The sequence below is a fragment of the Eleutherodactylus coqui genome, chromosome 13, assembly GCF_035609145.1.
Source record: "Eleutherodactylus coqui strain aEleCoq1 chromosome 13, aEleCoq1.hap1, whole genome shotgun sequence".
In the NCBI taxonomy this organism is placed as follows: Eukaryota; Metazoa; Chordata; class Amphibia; order Anura; family Eleutherodactylidae; genus Eleutherodactylus; species Eleutherodactylus coqui.
In genome coordinates, this window is record NC_089849.1 from 9,572,189 (window position 1) to 9,596,399 (window position 24,211).

At 49.3% G+C, this 24,211-nt stretch overlaps 1 protein-coding gene across 1 annotated transcript in view; it reads left to right on the forward strand.

The window, feature by feature from the left end:
* The first annotated feature begins 1,905 nt into the window (after positions 1-1,905).
* The window catches only part of SPO11 (SPO11 initiator of meiotic double strand breaks), a 60,873-nt gene continuing 38,567 nt past the window's right edge, over positions 1,906-24,211 (forward strand). Inside the window, exons 1-2 of the mRNA XM_066586086.1 lie at positions 1,906-1,969; positions 14,381-14,463. The gene's annotated coding sequence lies outside the window, so the exon portion shown is untranslated. The remainder of the gene's footprint in view (positions 1,970-14,380; positions 14,464-24,211) is intronic.

Below are 24,211 nucleotides of genomic sequence, written 5' to 3' on the forward strand. Positions count from 1 at the left end.
GCCTGCGGGGAGACGCACACCCACCGTTTACAGCCTGCGGGGAGACGCACACCCACCGTTTTACAGCCTGCGGGGCGACGCACACCCACCATTTATAGCCTGCGGGGCGACGCACACCCACCGTTTATAGCCTGCGGGGCGACGCACACCCACCGTTTATAGCCTGCGGGGCGACGCACACCCACCGTTTATAGCCTGCGGGGCGACGTACACCCACCGTTTACAGCCTGCGGGGCGACGCACGCCGCCGTTACTTCACACGGATCGATGAAACACAGTGCATGCCCTGTTCCTGCACGTATCACAGATATCGGTCCGCGAAGTGTCCAAGGCAAGTTGTGCCCGAGCCTCTTAGGTGCCACTCGGACACACAGCAAGTGTGCAGAATAGCCGCTGCCAGGGCTCAATCAGACGGGCACATGCGCTGATCTGCTCGCCACTACTGAGTGTATTGAACCCGGTAAAAGTCTGTTGTTTTTTTATACCATTCAAATTTTGCGCTTTTGTGCGTCCGTAGAAAAAAAAAAAGCAGGGCGATACGAGCCGCCCGGTCCTTCACTAGACAAGGTACATGTGAGAAAGACGGGCGAGGCCTATGTGCTCTCTGGTGCGTAGCGTGAACACGCCAGGATCCCCATAGTGAAGACGACAACTTAGAAATCAGTGGATTTGTGTCGGCCTGTTTTGTGAGTGTCGCTCCACGTGGCTGACAGGCGACTAGCGGTACAACACTGGCTGGTTACCCCCTGTCACACTACACCACGCAGCTGACAGGGCGGCGACTAGCGGTACAACACTGGCTGGTTACCTCCTGTCACACTACGCCACGTGGCTGACAGGGCGGCGACTAGCGGTACAACACTGGCTGGTTACCCCGTCACACTACGCCACGTGGCTGACAGGGCGGCGACTAGCGGTACAACTCGTGCGCTGGCTGGTTACCCGCTGTCACACTACTCCACGCGGCTGACAGGGTGGCGACTAGCGGTACAACACTGGCTGGTTACCTCCTGTCACACTACGCCACGCGGCTGACAGGGCGGCGACTAGAGGTACAACACTGGCTGGTTACCCCCTGTCACACTACTCCACGCGGCTGACAGGGCACCATGTAATGTAACATTGCCTATAAGGCCCCATTATTCCCCACATGACGCCGGATACACTGTAGATATCATATGGGAAGCATTTCTGGCGGGTGACAGCAAGAGCCGAAATAACCTGTCAGATAAATACCCTCCCTGTAAAGATGGCCACCATGACAGATATCCCACAGGAAGCGTGAGATACAGGTGCTATATACTGCGCCCGCGGACATCACTCCACCATCGCCCGCAGGGTCAGCTACTACTGCACTCACATCTCTACAATCTGCCACCAAATCTAGTGTTTATTTCTCCCCTCTTATCGCCTCTGGGAGGAGATGAAGAAGCCATTTTCCTCCTGCTGTTCTGTATGAAGGGGGTCACCTGCTTGGCTTCAGCCCCACAGAACATGTAGAGCCCCGCCGCCGGTCCGAGGGGGAGGAGTGCGGCTGCTGCGGTTTACTGCGGCGCCTCAAGTATAAATACGGGATTCCTGAGGTAAATCCAGCACCCGAGGAGGCGGCGGGCGGAGGTGGAGGGCGGGCGGCTCTAGGGCTGCTCAGTGCGCCCACGGGGCAGTGCCAGCAGTGAGGCCCCCTGTACACGGCCAAGGCGGACTATCGCTAGCAATATGCAGCGCTATGGAAAGCTTCACAGAGCATCAGCCATGGACAGGCAGCCGAAAAGTGTAAAACCTAGAGCAGTCTCTCCTCATCCCCCCATTACGCATGCCTACCAACTGTGCCGGATTTGGGGTACCCGTCCCGCCAGCTGTCCAATGGGCCGGCACTCAGCACAGTAATACCACAGCTGAGACCAGACTGGGGGAAGGACCTGTGATGAGCTTACAGTCACATGACCCTCACAGCTCCTTCACCCTGCAGGTAAGAAAGCACCCCCTCCACCTCCAGAGCAACTGAGGGTACAGGGGCAATGCCAGCCGAGGAGGGCTGGTTGGGGGGTAAAATGCTGCTGCTGTTTGAGGTATGTAGGGCTGGTGGGATGATATTTTGTGCTGCGCTGTGGTATTTGGGGCTGGTGGGAGGATATTTTGTGCTGCACTGTGGTATTTGGGCCTGCTGGGAGGATATTTTGTGTTGCACTGTGGTATTTGGGGCCGGTGGGATGATATTTTGTGCTGCGCTGTGGTATTTGGGGCTGCTGGGAGGATATTTTGTGTTGCACTGTGGTATTCGGGCCTGCTGGGATGATATTTTGTGCTGCGCTGTGGTATTTGGGGCTGCTGGGATGATATTTTGTGTTGCGCTGTGGTATTTGGGGCTGCTGGGATGATATTTTGTGCTGCGCTGTGGTATTTGGGGCTGCTGGGATGATATTTTGTGCTGCGCTGTGGTATTTGGGGCTGCTGGGAGGATATTTTGTGCTGCACTGTGGTATTTGGGGCTGCTGGGATGATATTTTGTGCTGCGCTGTGGTATTTGGGGCTGCTGGGATGATATTTTGTGCTGCGCTGTGGTATTTGGGGCTGCTGGGAGGATATTTTGTGCTGCACTGTGGTATTCGGGCCTGCTGGGAGGATATTTTGTGCTGCACTGTGGTATTTGGGGCTGCTGGGATGTTATTTTGTGCTGCACTGTGGTATTTGGGGCTGCTGGGATGTTATTTTGTGCTGCACTGTGGTATTTGGGGCTGCTGGGAGGATATTTTGTGCTGCGCTGTGGTATTTGGGGCTGCTGGGAGGATATTTTGTGCTGCGCTGTGGTATTTGGGGCTGCTGGGAGGATATTTTGTGCTGCGCTGTGGTATTTGGGGCTGCTGGGAGGATATTTTGTGCTGCACTGTGGTATTTGGGGCTGCTGGGAGGATATTTTGTGCTGCACTGTGGTATTTGGGGCTGCTGGGATGTTATTTTGTGCTGCACTGTGGTATTTGGGGCTGCTGGGATGTTATTTTGTGCTGCACTGTGGTATTTGGGGCTGCTGGGAGGATATTTTGTGCTGCGCTGTGGTGTTTGGGGCTGCTGGGAGGATATTTTGTGCTGCGCTGTGGTCTTTGGTGTTTTGCGCTCCACTAACATTCTGCCATATGGAGGGGTCATATTCTTAGTGGGGCTTGTGTGTCGGGGCTGCTGTGTAAGTCCAGTCCTGCGGATAGTATTTACACTATATACCGGCACGTAGCGCACGCGGACACCATGACTACAGGGGCAGCTTTCCTTCCAGTCACATTTCCACAAAGCCGGCTAGTGTTTATTTCTCCCCTCACGACCGCCCGTGGGAGGAGATGAAGAAGCCATTTCCTTCCTCGTGAAGAGGCTCAGGCTCTTCTCTTCAGCCCTATGCAACACCATATAGAGCCTGGATCCCAGCGGGTGGGGATCGGCTCCTTCATTGGACGCCATTGTGGAGGTGGCGCCTCTATACATGAGGGATTCCTGAGGTAAATGGTGTCCGTCGGAGGCTGCAGACGGAGCTCGTGGGTCGGGACCAGCAGTGTAAGCAGCCATAGTGGCTGTACAGAGGGCCCCTGACGTCCCACACACAAGAAGGCGGCTGAGTGCAGGCAGTGCGGGGGTTAACAGGGCAGTAAATGTGTATAAAGCTAAACCAGCGTCTCCTCGCCACCATACAGTCCACCGGCACCTTGTCTTCCTCACACTTCAGCCTTCTTGTGCCGTACTTATATCCTTCTGTGGTGGCCATACTTGCACTGCCGATAGTGAATTGTATACGCTTCTAAGGTGTAAATCACATTGCGCAGCCCACCCCCCATCCATACGAGCCACACCACCACCACGGCTGTCATCAGCGCCAAAGTAAACCTGGGTTTGTCGCTGAAGACAACCTGGTTCTCCTCCGTAGCGTCCAGACTCATCCTTCACGACACACTGCAAACGGAGGCAACAGTTGGTGACAAAGGCCGTACATGTAATGGGTGGGGGCCGCGAGAACAAATGTCCTTCAGCCAAGAGCCTGGAAATGGTTCTGACAGACACCGGGGTGAAACAATGGCGCCCCCTGTCTCTGAATGGTGGAGAGTGAAACAGTTGGAGCTGCTGGTGCTTGTCAAGCGATTAGACGCTCCTCTCTACTGGTGGTCTGTAGGGGGCGTCCTGAGCCTGGTCACCTTGTGTGCCCTGACACATCCACTGGTCCCAACACTCCCTAACAGTCTGGTCAGAAGCTCCTCTCTACTGGTAGTCTGTAGGGGTCGTCCTGAGCCCGGTCACCTTGTGTGCCCCCATCCACTGGTCCCAACACCCCCTAACAGTCTGGTCAGAAGCTCCTCTCTACTGGTGGTCTGTAGGGGGCGTCCTGAGCCCGGTCACCTTGTGTGCTCCCATCCACTGGTCCCAACACCTCCTAACAGTCTGGACAGACGCTCCTCTCTACTGGTGGTCTGTCGGGGGGGTCCTGAGCCCGGGCACCTTGTGTGCCCTCACACATCCACTGGTCCCAACATCTCCTAACAGTATGGTCAGACGCTCCTCTCTACTGTTGGTCTGTAGGGGGCGTCCTGATCCCGGTCACCCTGTGTGCCCTCACACATCCACTCGGCCCAACACCCCCTAACAGTCTGGTCAGACGCTCCTCTCTACTGGTGGTCTGTAGGGGGGTGTCCTGAGCCTGGTCACCTTGTGTGCCCTCACACATCCACTGGTCCCAACACCTCCTACAGTCTGGTCAGACGCTTCTCTCTACTGGTGGTCTGTCGGGGGGGTCCTGAGCCCGGTCACCTTGTGTGCCCCCATCTAATGGTCCCAACACCTCCTAACAGTCTGGCTAGAATGCCCGGTGGGGGACAATTCATCAATACGACCCTCCAGCTTCTCACATCCCAATAATGCACCTCTCTTAGACTGTGGTAGCGGGGTGAAATCTCTTCTCTGCGTTGTAGAGGCGTCTAGTGGTCACCAAGCTCTACACAAGCAGAAGAAGAGGCCACTGGAAACCACCCACATGACAGATTTGGTGGTTGTAATCTAATGGCACCAGGGGGAGTTGGAAGAAAATAAAAGCGGTTAGAGAGTCATTGGGACCACAGCTGTAAAGCTATGCAACCAGCTGACTTGAGGACATGAACTCTTCTCTTACTGTCAATATACCTGGTGTGTGAGATATAGAGTAAACCCTTGAGTAGCATTGCTCTTAAGTAACAGTGGTTTCAACTTAAGTCGATGTGTCAGGGCAGCGGTGGTCCCTCAAATAAAGTTGCATTCCTTAGATAAGGGCGTTGACCGCTCCATGACCCCGGGCGCCGCTCATTGAGCCAATGCACAGCTGATGCTGGTCACTTCCTGCTTCTGCATCAGCACTCGCCTACTCCTCCCCTCTCCACAGTGCCGGCTGAACGTTGCTGTGTCTGCCTGCCCCCACATGAGTTCAGTACAGTAAAGAAATGTTTGCAAATAAATACTACAGTCCTATGTGAAAGCACAGATAACACAGTGATAATCTTTTTATTATAAAAGTAAAAAAAACATTACAGGGCGTAATAACAAAAATAGCAAAATAACAGAAAAATTTGCCAAATACAAATCGCAAGAAGCATATATACACCTTTACAAAACAGAAATATTTGCAAAAATAACAGAAAATACCAGAAATATTTGCAAGAAATAATAGCCAAACATATTCATATTTACAAAATTTTACAGAAACTGTACTGGAGTGAAAAACCGGTCTGGCCGCATCCCCAATCTCACACGTCCCATTTACACTACAAACCATATCACAACAAAAACAAGACAACCTATTCCAAAATCCCGTCGTGCTGCATATTCCAACCTACTAAACAGAGGGAAAAAAAAAAAAAACACATTAGTAAAACAATATATAATTTTTTTTTATTTTATTTTTTTATTATTATTTATTCCCCACCCCTCCCCTCTTCCTCCCCTCTAAACTACACTCACATTACCCTCTACCCATCCCGTGGTCCGCTGCCAATACCTGCAAATCATGCTTATGAACATATAGGGTTTTTTTGTTTGTTTTTTTTTAAATACACAGAACGTAATACTAACCCCCCCACAAAAACTCATAATACCACCCATAAAGATACCACCCACGAAAACACATAATACCACCCATAAAGATACCACCCACGAAAACACATAATACCACCCATGAAACATGATAGCACCCACGAAAAAAAACAAGCATATAATACCACCCACAAACCCATATAATGCATAATAATCCACAGCCTAAATATACAGAAAAATAAATAAATAACAAAAATATAACCATTACCTCCAGCCCCGGTTCGGGTCCCGTAAGCCTTTTATTCAACTTTTAATTTAAAACAAAAAGCTAGGGTGAAAGAATCCAGACCCCCACCGGGAAACAGTTCTCCAGGCTAGGGAATCCCAAAGCAAAAACCCCTCCAAAGGAAGGCTGCTCGAGGCCTACCCAACCTTTCAAACTCCAGAGAACGCACCTTCACCAGGTCACCGAAAATATTCCTACTTACCTCGTCCTCGAGGAGGATTTTATGCTGCGTCGATACTACACACCGTGCGCTCCACGTGTGATACCTAACCACTAGACTTACTAAAAATAAAGTGCAGCGGTCCCTGCCACCCAGATCTCTGAATGCTCCATAACACCACTCGGCGTAGGTAAGGTCAGCCAGCCGAGGCCAACCAATGGAAGCCCGCCCCTACCCTCTTGTATACCTCTATATTAAAGGGACAATGAAGCAGGAAGTGGTCCATGCTCTCCAGAGTGTTGCCACATGCCTCCCGGGGACAACCTCTGTCCTCGGTGTTCTTGTGCTTCAAGTTGTCCCCACATACAGCTTACCATGGAAGCAGCGCCAGGTCAAGTCCCAATACTTTGAGGGGATTCTTACCGAATTTAAAAGAGACAAACCCACCCTCAAATCCCCACCTGGGCAGTCTCTGAGGGCCAATGGATTCTGAAAGTGGGTTGCCAAGACCCTCTGGTCCAGCACACGCCTGGCCAGCGTCCTGACTTCCCCCACGGTCAGCCCCCATTGACGTAAAACCTTCAGAATCGGTGCAACGTAAGCCGGAAGATGTCCGTGCGGTGTACGAAAGTCCTTCACTCGCCCTCCTGTCTCCCACTCCTGGAAGAACAACCGAAACCATCCCTTACAGGAGGATACCCACGGAGGAGCCCTCTCTTTCCAGAGGTTTGTGATATTAGCTTTCAAAAAGGTATTCACGAGGAATACCACTGGGTTGACCATACCCAACCCGCCTAACCTCCCTCTTGACTGGGTTCAACCTATTCCCCCATAACAGCTGGAAGAACAGGCTGTAGACCCGTGACCAAAGAGGTTCTGGCAAAATGCAGACACTTCCCAGGTACATTAACAAAGGGAGCAGGTAAGTCTTGATCAAGCAAACCCTTTCTCTCAGGGTCAAAGACCACCCTTTCCATTGATCCACCTTTTGAGCGGCATTCCTCAATCTGCCTTCCCAGTTTTTCTCGGGGTAATTCCCTTGGTATAAATCGATGCCTAAAATTTTAGCGGAATCTTGGGGTTCTGGGAGAGCGTCCGGAAGATCAAAAGCAGGATCTCCCCCTCCCAGCCAGAGACTCTCGCACTTTTCCCGATTGATCTTTGACCCGGAGACCTCCGAGTAGCGGACAACTTCCGACATCACCCACCCCGCCACCTCCTGAGAGGAGACAAAGATAGTAACGTCATCAGCATACGCCACTGTCCTCAAGGCCAGGTCCGGAACCCCCGGGTCCATCCTCACCCCCGCCAACGGTCTTCCATCTACCCTTCTGAGGAAGAGATCGACAGCGAACGCGTAAAGCAAGGGGCTCAGAGGGCATCCCTGACGGACTCCAGACCAGACTACAAAAGGACGGCCAACCCAACCGTTCACGAGCGGAAAACTCTCAGCCCCTGAATACAATGTTTTTAACCATTTTACGAACCCCACCGGCAGACCGTATCTCAAAAGGACAGACCAAAGGTACTCGTGGTTTACTCGATCAAAAGCTTTAGCCTGATCCATCCAGGGAAAGTAAAAACCCCTTCCAGAGACCGGCCCTGCCCTGCTCCACAACCTCCCGGACACTCAGCACTGCGCTAAACGTGCTTCGACCGGGAACAGAGCAGTGCTGAGCCCCAGAAAGGAGCTGGGGTGCAAATTTCACCAACCTACTGAACAGCACTTTTGCCAGAATCTTTCTGTCCGTATTGAGGAGCGCTATGGGATGCCAATTTTCAATACGGAGCGGATCTTTACCCTTTGACAGAATAATTACGGCCGACTTCCTCATTGACTCCAGCAGAACGCCCAAGGATAGACATTCATTAAAAACCTTGATCAAGAGGGGAACCAAAATTTCCTTAAAGGCTTTATAAAACTCAGATGTTAAGCCGTCTGGGCCTGGCGACTTTTTGGACCGGAGCCCATCAATCGCCAGTCCGACTTCATCTTCCGTAATTGCTTCTGTCAAAACGCCAAGAGAGGGGTCTACTCCTGGTTCGGGAACGGTTTCAGCTAGGAAAGTCGAGATTCCGTCCCGATTAAGTTCTTTCCCGCCCAAGAGATGTGAGTAGAAGGATCTGACGACCTCCAGGATCTCTGATCTGGACCTTTTCAGGGAGCCCGTACTGTCTAGCAGACCCGTAACCAATTTACAACTCACTGACATCTTACAGTTCTTGTAGGGGTCAGGCGAGCGGTACTTCCCAAAGTCCCTCTCAAGAACCAAAGATGCGTGCCTATCATACTGACATCTCTTGAGCAAGGATTTCACTCTGGAGATGTCCTCGCGGCTACCTCCAGTCGAGACCAAACGCTCGAGTTTCCTCCTCAGGCTCTGATACATACGCTTTCTGTTCAGGCTTCTGAGGTTGGAGATCTGTTGGAAGAACCTTCTTACCCGCTGTTTGAACATCTCCCACCACTCTGACTTACTGCTGCATAGGCCCACTAGTGGTTCCTGGCTCTGAAGAAAATCCTCAAAGGACCGTCTTATTTCCGCTTCTTCCAGGAGTGACAAATTCAACTTCCATAAACCTTTACCCATCTGAAGGGTCTCTGTGACATTCAGAGAGAAAAGAATCATACAGTGGTCGGAGAACTCCACCTCCACCACCGATAACGGTGAGGAGACGGCTTCCTCCTTTAAATAAAACCTATCTATCCTAGACCTGCAATAACTACCTCTAAACCAAGTGAATCCCGTGCGCCCTGGGGTGTGCCGAACGTGGACATCCACAAGGCGTGCCTCACTAACTACTCTATTTAACGCGACGCTATCATAGCCTAGATCCATAGATGTTAATAAGACGCAACTCGACCTCCCATGAGAATATCCAAGATCAGGCACCTCCCCATTTCCAGCTCGATAACCCGTCTGCATTCTACCTGTGCGGTCTTAAAAAGGACCGCCACCCCGCTATACAGCTCGGCCGCAAGAGACCAATAGGAGGCTCCGCACCTCCACTCACGCTTGGCTTTGTACATGACCGACAAATCTGTCAGCCTGGTCTCTTGCAAAAATAAAATGTCAGCTTCAACTCGGCTGAGAAAAATCAAAGGCCGCAAACCTAGCCGCACCTGACAATGCTGGCAACATTAATGGATGCCAGCGTCAACAGGGTGAGTGCCGCCATCATTGGTGATCGAGCTGGATGGCTTTTCTCTTACTCTCCCCCTCCTCCCTGTCGGAAGAAGAGGTCTCTCCTTTATTTCTTTTTAGTGAAATTGAGACATCCATCATTACCTTCACCTTCCGGGTAGCCCCCTTCCCGGAAGATACCGGGTCCCCCACAGAAAGAGACCCAGCCTCCCCCGGGGTTCCTTCCTCAATTATCTCTTCCACCACCTCCGGCACCTCACCCCCAGCCTCTCCCCCTGGTAGGGAAGAGGAGGTGTTATTGAGAGCTTGGTACCGGTTAGAGAGGTCGACCGTAAGGGAACTGATGGGGCCTTCCTTTGGTATCTGCACCAGAGTGAGTGGGACCGAGTCATCCCACTCTAGAGAGGAAGAACCCCTATTTTTCTTTTTTTGTTCTTCCCTTACCCTTTTTTTTTCTGCTTTTGCCCTTTCTTGCTTTCCTCGTCCGCACTTTCTTCACGGGAGGATCCGGAAGAACTGGCAGCCACCTCCTCTCTCTCCATCCTTCTGGTTTCCTCATCCACATCACTATCCCTTGGGGCCTCAGCAGCTCGACTCCCCTCCTGCCCTGGCTGGCCAGGCACCCCGCTGAAACCCCATAGCTCTTCCTCCTCCCTGTTGCCACCAGCTTCGCCCCCGGAGCGACGGGCCCGCTGACCCTCTGACTGGGCTCGGCCGATGTTGGCAAAGGATAAGGGACAACGACTGAATGGGTGCCCTAAAGCACCACACAGGTTACACCGAATGCTGCCACAGGAGGAGGATGGGTGGTCTCTGCCCCCACACAGTGCACACACCAGCACCTTACACTGTGCACTGAAATGTGCGGGGTCCCCACACCTGTGGCAGACCTTCGGCTGCCCCTGGTAGAAAACCAGAATCCTTTCCCTTCCCAGGAACGCAGAAGAAGGGATGTGGGTAACGGAATTACCTGCACGTTTCAACTTTACCATGAAAGTCCAGGCCCCTGACCAGATACCGTGTGCGTCCCTGTTTTTCTGGGGAGGATGGAGAATCTCCCCATACCTGCCCATCCAGGTCATGATGTCAACATAAGAGAGATTCGTTACTAGTCAGAACGGTCACTCGCTTAGTGTCATTCTGGCGGGTAATTGCTTGAACTGCAAAATCCCGCCACTCGGGCTCCGTCTGAGCCAGCTCGTATTTTGACCAGAAGAGCTCAAGCCCCTCTGGTCTCACGAAGCTAACATCAAACAGGGAGGTCCCAAAGGGGTGGATCAGGGCAAAGATGTCACTCACCCTGAATTCCATCCCGAGGAGAAGCTCCACCACCCTAGTACGGTTAGGGCAGGCTTCACTGCCTCCCCATCGAAGATGAACCACATTCCTTCTGGACCCCCCCCCCCCGCCTGGCTGTAGGAAGCGACCATGCCTCTTCTCCCTGCCTTTGCTCTCGGAAGGCCCCTGTGCCAAACCTATCTATCCAAAAGGATAGGTCGCGCTTTTCACCCTCTATAGTGACCGACCTCTCTCCCCTCTTTAAGGCGGATAGGAACAGCTTGTGTGACCTGGGGTCCCTGAAGCCGGGAGGTGAAGGTCCCCCACTTACCCCGGCGGCAACACTAGCGTAGCTTCTAGGAGCAGTCACCGCCGGGGCGGCAGCTGGACCAGGGCCCCCACTCCTCCCCAAACCACCAGACACTCCACCCTCGCTTGTGACTTTTGTAAATTTACCTGTACCTCCCTCAGATACTCCTCCACCAGCAGACACCCCAACATTTAATCTTGTATTATTTAGATTCCCCACACCCCTGGACTCTCCCTCACGCACACCTCTCGCTATCATGTTGCTCCCTTCATCCCTTTCACACACCTCCATGCCTTCCATCCTCTCATGCTCATCATTCTCCCTATTCTTTGCGACCAGACCGGTAATGGCTTCTCTTTTGGCCAGAAGAGTAAGGGGCACCTGGCGGCCCGGAGGTTTCCCAGCCGCTCCCCCCTTGCCTGCAGGGGAGCAACCCAGGGTGGGTTACTTAAATATAGTCCCCTCCGAGCCTCCAGACCCACCCCCCTTAGCATTGGGGGGAAAGGGACTTCCAGCCACGCATCCAGGACCTTTGGCTCCGCCTTCTGCCATCATACTTCGTGTAACCCCAGCAAAAGAATTCCAGCGTTTTGGGTATCCACTTTTTTGGGGGTCCACCGCAGGGCCCTTATTGGGGCCACCCGACGCCGGATGGCCCCCCCAAACTCCCAGGATGTTTGGGATCAGCCGACGCCAGGCAATCCCCTTTATCCAGGCCCACCGCAGGGCCTTTCTGGGGGCCACCCGATGCCGGATGACCCCCCCCCACCTTCCGTGAACTTTTGGGATCACCCAACGCCGGATGACCCCCTTTATCCAGGCCCACCGCAGGGCCTTTCGGGGGGCCAGCCAATGCCGGATGACCCCCAACTGGTTCCTCCACCTTCCCTGAACCCTTGGGATCACCCGACGCCGAGTGACCCCCCCCCCTTACTTAGGCCCACCGCAGGGCCTTTCTGGGGGCCACCCAACACCGGGCAACCCCCTTTATCCAGGCCCACCGAAGGGCCTTTCTGAGGGCCAGCTGACGCCGGATGACCCCCAAACTGTCAAACTGTTCCTCCACCTTCCCTGAACTCTTGGGATCACCCGACGCCGGGTGACCCCCTTTACTAAGGCTCACTGCAGGGCCTTTCTGGGGGCCATCTGACGCCGGATGCCCCCCCCCCCCCCCCCCCACTTCCGCAGCCTTTTTTGTCATTTTACTCGGATCATCCGACGCCGGATGACCCCCTACCTTTGCAGCCTTTTTTGATATTTTACCTAGATCATCCGATGCCGGATGACCCCCATTCTTAGGAATCTTGCTGTCAGACACCAGCTTCTGCCCATCACCCCTCCTTTTATTACGAACCGGGGGGGGGGGTGTTTGGATCAGGATGCCTAGTACTCTCCCCCTTCCTTTGCACTGAACCCACATTAGCAGAGTCCAGGCTGGGTCGGACCCGGGGGCTACCCATGCAGCTACCTCCCTCCCCTGGTTCAGAGGCTTGCCCAGGGAGGCTGAAGTACCTGTACTCCACCTGGGTGATCTTTTTGCCACTTTTCTTTTTAGCCTGGGGGTCTCGCTCAGGAAGGTCATTGCCAAAATAGAGACCCTCCAGGGGATTCCAGGTGACTTATGTACGCCATTAGTTGCCGCCCCGGGCCGCTGTCCTCGCCCTCTTCCCCAGAGGAGTCTGAGCTTGAAATAATAGTAGCTTGCCCAGCTGGAAGGTCACTGCACAGGGACTGCTGACTATCCGCTGTCTGCAGTTCTCCAGCAGGGGCCTGCTCCATCTTGGACACTAGGCCCTTCATATCCTCACAGACCCCAGCCAGAGCCGGCTGAGACCCTTCAAACCGGTCAAAATTCCCCAGCTTCTCAGCGAAGGGACCTGCACCCCTTAAGATGTCCGCCCTCCTCTCAACCAGGGTGAGGATCTCGCTTTTCAATTCCTGGACGGCCTGGTGTATTGGGCCCTCCTTGACCCACCTGAATTGTCAGCCAGGGACCTGGCTGCCTTCAACTCCTCCTGAAGCCTTCTGATGGTGCCACCGGCTTCACAGTACTCCTGGGTCCTGGAAGCGAGCCTGGCAGCAAAGACGGTAACATCCTCCCTAGGCCGCAGTGTCCCCCAGTGCTCGATGGTAGGACTGGGGGGTCCCCCAGAAGTACCTGGCCTGGCTCCAGGAGGGCCTTTGCTGGAAGTCCCAGCAGCCGAGGTCCCGGAGGGCCGCCGTCCCTCACCCTGGCTAGCCCGACGGCCACCTCGGGTGGTCTCTAGGAGGGGTGCAGGAGACACATCGCTGCGTCTCCTGCTAGATCTCCTCAGCCCTTCCTGGGTAGCCGGTTGCGAAGCATCCCCATCCTCCGCCGGCTGGCTCTGGAGAGTGGGGGTAGTAGTCCTCCCTCTGGCCATAGCCCAGGACCTCACTCTCCCCTGGGTAGGAGAGAGCAAAAGTCCCAGGCCCTGGAGGAGAAGGAGAAAAGCTTGGAGCTGCAAGCACCTGCTCACAAGTGAACCACACCCTGCAACTGGAAGTGAAGGGGTGTGTCCCTGCAGTGCTATGTCAAAGGACAGGTAACACAGTGATACATACTGCTAGAATGATGTCCCTGCAATGTTACTTTATTCTTTCCAGTTGTGTTTTATATTCATTCAGTATTGTTGTTGTTGTTGTTTTTAGTATTAAAGACCAGAGTTATTCTCTATTAAATGGGGTTTGGTGTGTTTTTTGGAACGTCTAGAACCAATTATTTGGATTTACATTAATTCCTATGGAAATAATGTCCTCAACTAACATTGATTTCCACTAAAGTCCATTGCTTCCGGACGGATTAATGACGTTAGTTGAGGTTTTACTGTATGTATGTGTGTGTGTGTGTATATATATATATATATATATATATATATATACACACACACACACAATCTTTTTTTTTAATTTTTTTTTATTCATATTCATGCTGGGGTTAGAGGTGGGAGATCAATAGTTTTCTATAAGGCCCAGTGTTTTCTAGTTACGCCCCTGCTTGGTCTTCCAATCGGCTATGACTCGATATGAGCTGTACAGAGCCTGGCTGTTTACAGGGGGTTGTGCACTAACTAATATATTGTCAGGCAATATGTATTATATTGAAATATATATCTTTTTCTGCATTAATTAAAAATTGTATTTTTTAGGTTCCAGTAAATACAATAATTCGAAGTCAGAGTTTGCCGACCGCTGAGTGTCTTGAAGTAAAAAATCGGATTAACACTAAAAGGTAACGCCTCTCTGGCCAAGTAATAAACCTTCTCTGTCTCACGAATATTCATGCTGTCTCATTATAAACAGTATTTAACTTGTTAGGGCAGAAGTTTGTGCTCCAGAGCTGCTCTTCCTGTTGTGACTTGATTTGCAACCATAGCCAAATAAGAAGCCATGGTGACCTTTCTTTGGTCTCTCGATCCCCCCTACACAGAGGAGTCGGCTTCCTTTTCTCTTCTCACATCTGTCCCTTTTGCGTATGATACATGTACGGTCCTCTTATGATCACGTTCGTGGCTTCCATTCGACGTATATGCCAGGGAAGGCTTCTGACGTATAGTTCTGTTGGGGCCTCCAACGATGGCATTGTATAAGCATACAGCAGCATCCATCACCCACAGGCTCGCTTATTATATGTTTATCAGGAAGGGTATTGCTTCTCCTTAAGGTGGTGTGATGGTTTTTTTTCTTCAAGTGTCTCACTCATCCTGCATAGGAGTTTCGGTCACCGCCGCTCCAAACATGGAAGAAGCTGCTAGCGGTCATATGCACATGAATAAAACCAACTTCTTCTGCTTTGCAGCAGCGTTGATTGGGCTTCCTGCTCTAGATGGGGGGCACTAAAATACTTAAGTCATATCTCCATAAGTGCCCCCTGGTCCAGCTTGGGAGTCCTGGTTGCTGCTGCTCTGAACCCATAAGAAACAGGCAGCGGTCACATCCACAATGACCAGCACGTGACTAATGCCAGCTTCTTCTGGGTTCGGAGCTGCGGTGACTGGGACTTCTGCGCTGGACCGGGGGAGACACTAAGATGATGAGTATGACTTATTTCTTTATTTTAATATTTTCCATGCCGTAGATTTTTGTTTTTTTTAATTGGCTCCAGCTAACTGTACTGCAGTTGGTGGGATTGTTCGTGTAAGTAGTATGCCTCTGTTAATTGATTGCTTTGCAGCCGATCGATATCTCGGGTGTCTGGCCAGCTTTACTACTAACTGTTTCAACTGTACAGGATGCTATACACATAATCAGAATCTGTAGCGGAGACTCCTGACAGATCCCTCGCAGGACAGATACCAAAAAATGCCCGACCCTGTGGACAAAACAGACACTTTGCTGAACTCGATGGACCCTATTTTAAGTTAGGGGAGTCTGGTGGGCCCCGGTGGTATCTAGATGTGTACAGGGTCTCTGACAATGGAACAGACTACCCTGGCTTTATGGTTCATGCAGCAAGTTATATAAAAGGCTCTAGTCACATCATGTTAAAGCCCTACATTTGGCATATGCATCACAGAAGGGGAAATTAAACATTAAAAACAATCACAGAAAATGGCCGTTACTGACTGAGGAGAGCATATAGATGCATCCTCCTCTCACCATGCAGGTAGCTGACTACGAACTGGAGGAGCCAATAACACCTGTGCAGGACACCGATGAGGCAGCCACTCACACTGCCTCCTGATAATGAGGGGGGTGGATGCTTGGCGTACACTCCCACACATAGTGGATACAGGGTGCCAGACCATTCTGATATATGTAGTTCACCATGCAGACCAGCAACCTATTAATGACGCCATGATAATTTGGCGGGTTGCCCTGCATTTCCATCAGTGAACCACATTGGTACTGCCACCCTGGGCTCCCCCTGGAGTCTTAATGCCACGCTGCATGTGAATGATAGATAATACATGCAAGGCATTGGTTGAATGTTTGTTTTTATTTCCCCTTCTGTGATGCATTTATATTAGTGTAGGGACCCACTACAACGCAAGGAACCGTGAAGTGGTTAGTGGGCTCATGTATCTTGGCCAACATCCAACCAATGCCTTGCATTTATTATCTATCATTCACATGCAGCGTGGAATTAAGACTCCAGGGGGAGCCCAGGGTGGCAGTACCAATGTGGTTCACTGAAGGAAATGCAGGGCAACCCGCCGAATTATCATGGCGTCATTAATAGGTTGCTGGTCTGCACGGTGAACTACATATATCAGAATGGTCTGGCACCCTGTATCCACTATGTGTGGGAGTGTACACCAAGCAGCCATCCCCCTCATTATCAAGAGGCAGTGTGAGTGGCTGCCTCATTGGTGTCCTGCACAGGTGTTATTCGCTCCTCCATTTGGTAGTCAATTACCTGCATGGTGAGAGGAGGATGCATCTATATGCACTCCTCACCCAGTAAGTAACGGCCATTTTCTGTGATTACATTTGGCATATGACCCAACCGTGACCACAGAGTGTCTTTTCGACCTCCGTCAGGCCGGTATGCATCAACATACTTTTCATTTTTACTGTAAGTCTATGGCGCCATACGGCACTGCAGAACTATAAAGTGGCATATGATGGAGCCATCAGAGGTATACGCTGGCCGCCAGTACTCCCGATGTGTGTGTGAAGGCTCTAACGTGGTGTGAACAGAGCGTTACGCACTATTTACTAGTCACGGTTTTTATGTCCCCTCAAGGACACCAATAATATGCACCAAAAATTAGTGCCGAGAATTCTGATGCATTTTCCTGAATCTCCCCCATTGTGTAACCCTATAACTGGGATCCCTCGGTGAGGCAGCTGGTTCAGGCCGTCGGCTGGAGAAGAGGTTAATCAGAACAAATATCTCTTTCACCATCCAGACGCTTTTATTTATTGGGGATGAAAGGGTGCGGCCAAGATCCGGAAGCTTCTTTTTTGACAATGGTACAGATTCCATAGGAATGCATTGTCCGCTCTTCGCTTTCCTGTTGATATGTCAACGGGCAAGAATACAAACAAGGACTCTTTTGTTCCGACTAAACTCTTCCTAATGATCATCTCTGCAAACAGCGGCGGAGCCCCGACAAGTCCTTCACTGACATCGCCTGTGACGAGGGGCGACATGGCAGAAGGAGAGAGTAGCAAAGGGCTAGAAAACACAAGGACGCAAATTATAAACCAAGATAGACGATCGGGAGTTACAAATCGCTACATTTATAGTGGGGAAAAGTCTTATTAAAAACCTCATTCTGCCTGCAGATCCGTAAATGATGTTTAATTCAAGAAACGCCGCAGGAACACGGGAGAATATGCCGCCAGGACTGCCGTAACATCCAATAGTAATAATCACCTTTGGGCCATATTTACATGGACGAGAAAATCACATGAGTTCTGTACGACTTGTAGAACTTGTGCGTAGCATTATCCCACTGTGTTCAAAACTGAAGTAGGTCCTATTTTAATGCGAGTCTCGCACATTGACGCAGTGTCTGAGTGCGATGCGAGTTGCGCCCTATTTCTATAGCACTTTACATCCCTTGATATTGGGTTTTCTCCCCATTGGGGCTCACAGTCTATGTTCACCTATCTGTATGTTTTTGAAGTGTGGAATGAAATCCACACTTATTTTTGACCTGTCCCTTCTTGACGCAGAAACCCGTCACATTTCTAGACATGGGTTTAGCAGCGGTTCTCGGAGGCGGAATTCACGTGGAACATTCCGAGGTGCGTTCCGCCATCTGACATCCCCCCGGGCCGCGTTCACATGTGGCTGATTTGCTGTGGATTTTTCCACAGCAGAAATGTAAATTGGGAATGTAACACTTCTTCCCCCTCCCAGTTGTGCCTATTGATGTCTTCCACATTGTTGTGTGTTCTTCATTCTCTGACATCTTTATAGCACCTGAACTTGAACAAATGAGCTGTCCTGTTATAAAACCCTATTATCCAACATGTTTTCCATAGGGCTACATGTTTTTCCTTTTACGACTCAAGTGAATAAGCCTGGGAGACACGCCGGGCCTTGTAACAAGTGATAAAACCTCCAATTCTTAGAAGAAGTTTACACATCCTGGGAACGGTTCCCTTGTTAAAGCAGTCCTGATGTTTTAATGGAGGATCCAAGGGTCTAGCACCTCGGAGCAATGACCCGTGAGACATCTCCAAAGCCCCGGCTTCACTTCCACCAGCGGTTAATGGGCTGGTGAGGTACGGGCGCTCATCCATGCAACATCTTCGCTGGACATTTCTGCAGGTTTTTTGTTAGTCCTGGGTACGGGAGGCAATTACATCTCCTTTTCATGTTTTTCTCTTGGGTTTTATCCTCTCTGACCTCGGGGTCATCCTTTTATTTCAGCTATATGTGCACAACTGTTACAGGTTTGTTAGACAAGCCCGAGAGATTAACTTTGTACTTTCCAGTTCTGGGTTGGAAAGATAAAAGTTGTCGTCTTAGACGTGACGAGATTTATTAAAGGGGGTTTCTGGGATTCTAATATTGTTGACCTGTCCTCGGGGTAGGTCCTCAATAGCTGGTCAGTGGGTGACCAATGCTCGGGATCGCCATCGATCAGCTGCTAGAAGAGGCTGTGGTACACGGGTGACTGCTGCGGCATCTTCATTGCATACCAGGCGCGTTTCATAACGACTGCCTGCTTCAGCTGCCCAATCCTATCCTATTGGATGGAACTGAGCCGCTCTTCGGCCACATGATGAATGAACTTGACGTCGCAGGCCTGAGAGGAGGCCACAATGCTCATCCAAGTGTCACTGTCTCTTCAGTCAGCTGATTAAAGGACATGAAGGTTTGGTACAGTGTGTCAGTGGAGGCAGTTTTCTGTGAGAAAACCATAGGAGAAACCTAACACCAGCTTGATGCTGAGTAACCAGCTCCAGGGTCCTTCTACACGGGCCAAATCCTCGGCATGATGTAATAAGTGACCGTTGACAAGCATGTTGTTTGCTGCTCTTTTAGTTTTCATGGAGCGAGAATTACTTATGGGGTCGAATGACGGTAACTACGATCGGATGTCCCCATAGCCCGGCTGTACATCTTCCTGTTAAAGGGGCTGTACCACAATTGCAAGATACCCCCACAGGATAGAGGCTAACTTGCTGATTGGTGGTGGTCTCACCACTGAGACCCCCGTCAATCTCCAGAATGAGGGTCCTGCACCCCCTGCCCTCCTCAGTGTAGGGTTACTGCACCCTTGCAGTGAGGAGGAGACTGAATGGAGCGCTGGTCACACACGCTCGGCCAGCGCTCCCTTCATGCTGATGTCACAGTGTTGACAAGCGCCGATCAACCGGATTGGCACTCGTCTGCCTGGCCTTTACACAGGTCGACTCAGACCCTTCCTTGGGGACAAACGATCCCCACAGCGTGTCATTGCTGTCTCGGATCTGCATGCGGATTAGGTTCTTTCAGTTGTGCTCATCTGCATGCAGAACACCCAACGTGGATTCAGTGTGAAATCCGCATTAAGATGTCACCTGTTTTTTTTTTCCTGCACACTTTGCAAATCCACAAGCAGAGAAAAAAACGATGCCATCTAAACTGTTACCGTCACTGGTGTAAATACACAGACATGCCAAAAGTGATGGGACAGGAACCAATATCTTGTAGGACCACTTTTGGCTGGGTGAAGTGCAGCAATTCAGTGTGGCATCGAGTCCACTTGTTGAAGTCTAGAGGGATGTTGTCTGGATAGCCTCCACAGCTCCGAGGTATTTGTATGTACAGGATCTCGCTAATGGAATGTCCCATCTGTCTGGCATTCACTATCATGCCTCTTGCCTATAATTCATGCCACCTTGCCATGGGCATGCTCGGCAGTGTTCAGTGTCAATCACAAGATAACACCCCACAACGTATACAGGTGTGGGCAATCCCAAACCGTCCCTTGAGGTAAATCCACTTCATCATTAATTTACATACCGCTATCCCAGCACTTTTGGCATGCCTGTGTGTTTCACCCAAAAGATGTGAAATGACTGATTTCTCTAATGCTACAAATGAACACGAAGCGACTTGGACAAAGACATTTGCAGTGCTTATGGATATGAACTTGACAACTCCTGCACAGTCAAAGGTGTATATCTGCCAATGCTGTGTTTAGTTTAAACCCTTCTCCGTGTTCCCAAGGGGCACATATCATGTACGTCCTGGTAACCATCAACCCATCCTTATCACTTTGAAGAAGAAGCTGAAGGCCCAGTGAGCTGCTGATAGTCGCAGCGCTAAGACATTAATGGAGCGAAGTTGTGTTTTATAAACACTTCAGAGCTTTCCCCATGAGAGCCGTTGCCTGGAGCAGTTAGCATATTGTCAGCATTAAGTGTTACTTACTTTGGATGCACAAATAGGATTTGAATGAGGTCAATTAGAAAGACCCTGAAAAAAAAAAATTACTTTTCTATTTTTCCCTGGATTTAGCATCTAGAAGGCCCTACCAAGAACTTGTAGTCAATGTAAAAGGCTCCTAGTATCATCTGATTACAAAGCCAGAGATACCATTAGCTTCTCAAAAACACATTTATTAACTGCTTGATTGAATCTGTCAACAATTTAATGTATATGGAAATAAAAAGAGGCAATATGTAATGGTTTTTATTGATCTGATGCATTCTTAAAGACAAGAATATAACTACTATAATACTGCCCCCTATGTACAAGAATATAACTGCTTTAATACTGCCCCCTATGTACAAGAATATAACTACTATAATACTGCTCCTATGTACAAGAATATAACTACTATAATACTACCTCCTATGTACAAGAATATAACTGCTATAATAGTGCCTCCTATGTACAAGAATATAACTACTATAATACTGCCCCCTATGTACAAGAATATAACTACTATAATACTGCCTCCTATGTACAAGGATATAACTACTATAATACTGCCTCCTATGTACAAGGATATAACTACTATAATACTGCCCCCTATGTACAAGAATATAACTGCTATAATACTGCTCTCTATATACAAGAATAAAACTACTATAATACTGCCCCCTATGTACAAGAATATAACTACTATAATGCTGCCCCCTATGTACAAGAATATACCTACTATAATACTGCTCCCTATGTACAAGAATATAACTACTATAATACTGCCCCCTATGTACAAGAATATAACTACTATAATACTGCCCCCTATGTACAAGAATATAACTACTATAATACTGCCCCCTATGTACAAGAATATAACTACTGTAAGACTGCCCCCTATGTACAAGACTATAACTACTATAATACTGCCCCCTATGTACAAGACTATAACTACTATAATACTGCCCCCTATGTACAAGAATATAACTACTATAATACTGCCCCCTATGTACAAGAATATAACTACTATAATACTGCCCCCTATGTACAAGAATATAACTACTGTAAGACTGCCCCCTATGTACAAGACTATAACTACTATAATACTGCCCCCTATGTACAAGAATATAACTACTGTAAGACTGCCCCCTATGTACAAGACTATAACTACTGTAATACTGCCCCCTATGTACAAGAATATAACTACTATAATACTGCCCCCTATGTACAAGAATATAACTACTATAATACTGCCCCCTATGTACAAGAATATAACTACTATAATACTGCCCCCTACGTACAAGAATATAACTACTATAATACTGCCTCCTATGTACAGGAATATAACTACTATAATACTGCCTCCTATGTACAGGAATATAACTACTATAATACTGCCCCCTATGTACAAGAATATAACTACTATAATACTGCCCCCTATGTACAAGAATAAAACTACTATAATACTGCCCCCTATGTACAAGAATAAAACTACTATAATACTGCCCCCTATGTACAAGAATAAAACTACTATAATACTGCCCCCTATGTACAAGAATAAAACTACTATAATACTGCCCCCTATGTACAAGAATATAACTACTATAATACTGCCTCCTATGTACAAGGATATAACTACTATAATACTGCCTCCTATGTACAAGGATATAACTACTATAATACTGCCCCCTATGTACAAGAATATAACTGCTATAATACTGCTCTCTATATACAAGAATAAAACTACTATAATACTGCCCCCTATGTACAAGAATATAACTACTATAATACTGCCCCCTATGTACAAGAATATACCTACTATAATACTGCTCCCTATGTACAAGAATATAACTACTATAATACTGCCCCTATGTACAAGAATATAACTACTATAATACTGCCCCCTATGTACAAGAATATAACTACTATAATACTGCCCCCTATGTACAAGAATATAACTACTATAATACTGCCCCCTATGTACAAGAATATAACTACTATAATACTGCCTCCTATGTACAAGAATATAACTACTATAATACTGCCCCCTATATACAAGAATATAACTACTATAACACTGCCCCCCATGTACAAGAATATAACTACTATAATACTGCTCCCTATGTATAAGAATATCATTACTATGAGGCTGACCACACAGGCAGAAGCATATTTGTGCTTGTCTGAGCGCTGTGTTGTTGTGGAGTAAATGCTTTCTTTGTGTGCCCATCGGTGTATTTCACTGTACTTTTTCCGCTTGCAGGGTTTGTTCATTTGCTTGTGGCAATCAAATGCCCCGATTTGAAATGGCTAATCAGTTCTAGGTCCTTTTTCCAGCTGAATTACGTAGTGTATTACACATCTCCCTGCGTATTGCAACTGCATTTGCGCACCCCTATTGCCTTCTATGGGGACGTTTGGTGCGCAAGTATGCAGAAAAATTGAATATGTTGTTTTTTTAACATGACGAAAATGCACATGAAGATACAGACGTGGACGAACCCCCTTGAAATCAATGCATTCTGTTCTCTGCGTTTTGCACGTGCAAATACGGCCATGTGAAGCCGGCCTTTATACTGCCCCCCTATGTATAAGATTCTTTACATGATGCGTCTGCCCCTGGGGAGGTCCGCGCCCGCTGCCGGGTCTGCACAGGTGTACCCTCCTCTGCCGGGTCTGTGCTGCATCTCGGCGCAGCGCCCCCTGACATGGTTGTTGTGTTCAGTCTCCATCTACTCAGCCCAGTGCTGGGAAGGGGAAAACAGTCCGTTTTAGTCATTTTTAGTTAAGAGAGAACAAGCTTTTGATCATTTTTGTCTGGCAGCCAAACACTTGACTTTCCAGTCAGAGAGAGAAAAAAAAAACAACAGATGACAACATTTTATTTTCAGCTCCTATTACCTCTTTATTATATGTTACCATCCAGCCTCAAACACAAACCAGCTGTGTCCTCCTCTCATTTAGCCCGGAATCCCAGATACTGTACCGCGGGGTGCTGCAAACCAAACAGGCCAGCAGAAGCCTTTCCTGATACAAGCTGCAGCCCCCATTAGGCCGTGGAACGGGTTCAACATGAGCCTGCTGATTGTGGCGGCTTTTATGTTGTCTGCAGGAATTCTTCCCCTCTGTTATCACACAGCAGTTTATGCTGATTAAAGGAGCGGCTGAAAAAAGAGAAGGAATGATCTATTCTGCACGCATGCTTCTTGTATTAAGGGGAACGATCCTTCACCGTAGAACATCATCCCTGAAGGTCGGAGCTGCTGAGGCGCCAGTGTAGCAGATTGAATTCTCTGCACCTTCTGCGTATTGTATGGGGGTAAACTGCTCCCCCCAAAGTTTGTTGCAGACAGCACTGTGCACAGAAGAGCCGCTTTATTCCAGACACTTTCTGCCCTTTCATGATCCCACTCCTTTATTACACCTTTCGACCTTTATTAGAACCCCTGACCCCTTTATTAGAACCTCCGGCCCTCTCTCATTGGTTTCCCTGTATGTATGGGAAAATTCAGCGATCTGAGCAACTTCCAACAAGGTCTGGTCATCGGCGCTAGACTAGCCGGGGGCTCACGGCCAACCGCATGGAGATTTCTTATGCAACGGTTTAGAGAGTATACCAAGAATGGCGTGATCGAGGAAAAAGATCCAGCGGAACGACAGGAGG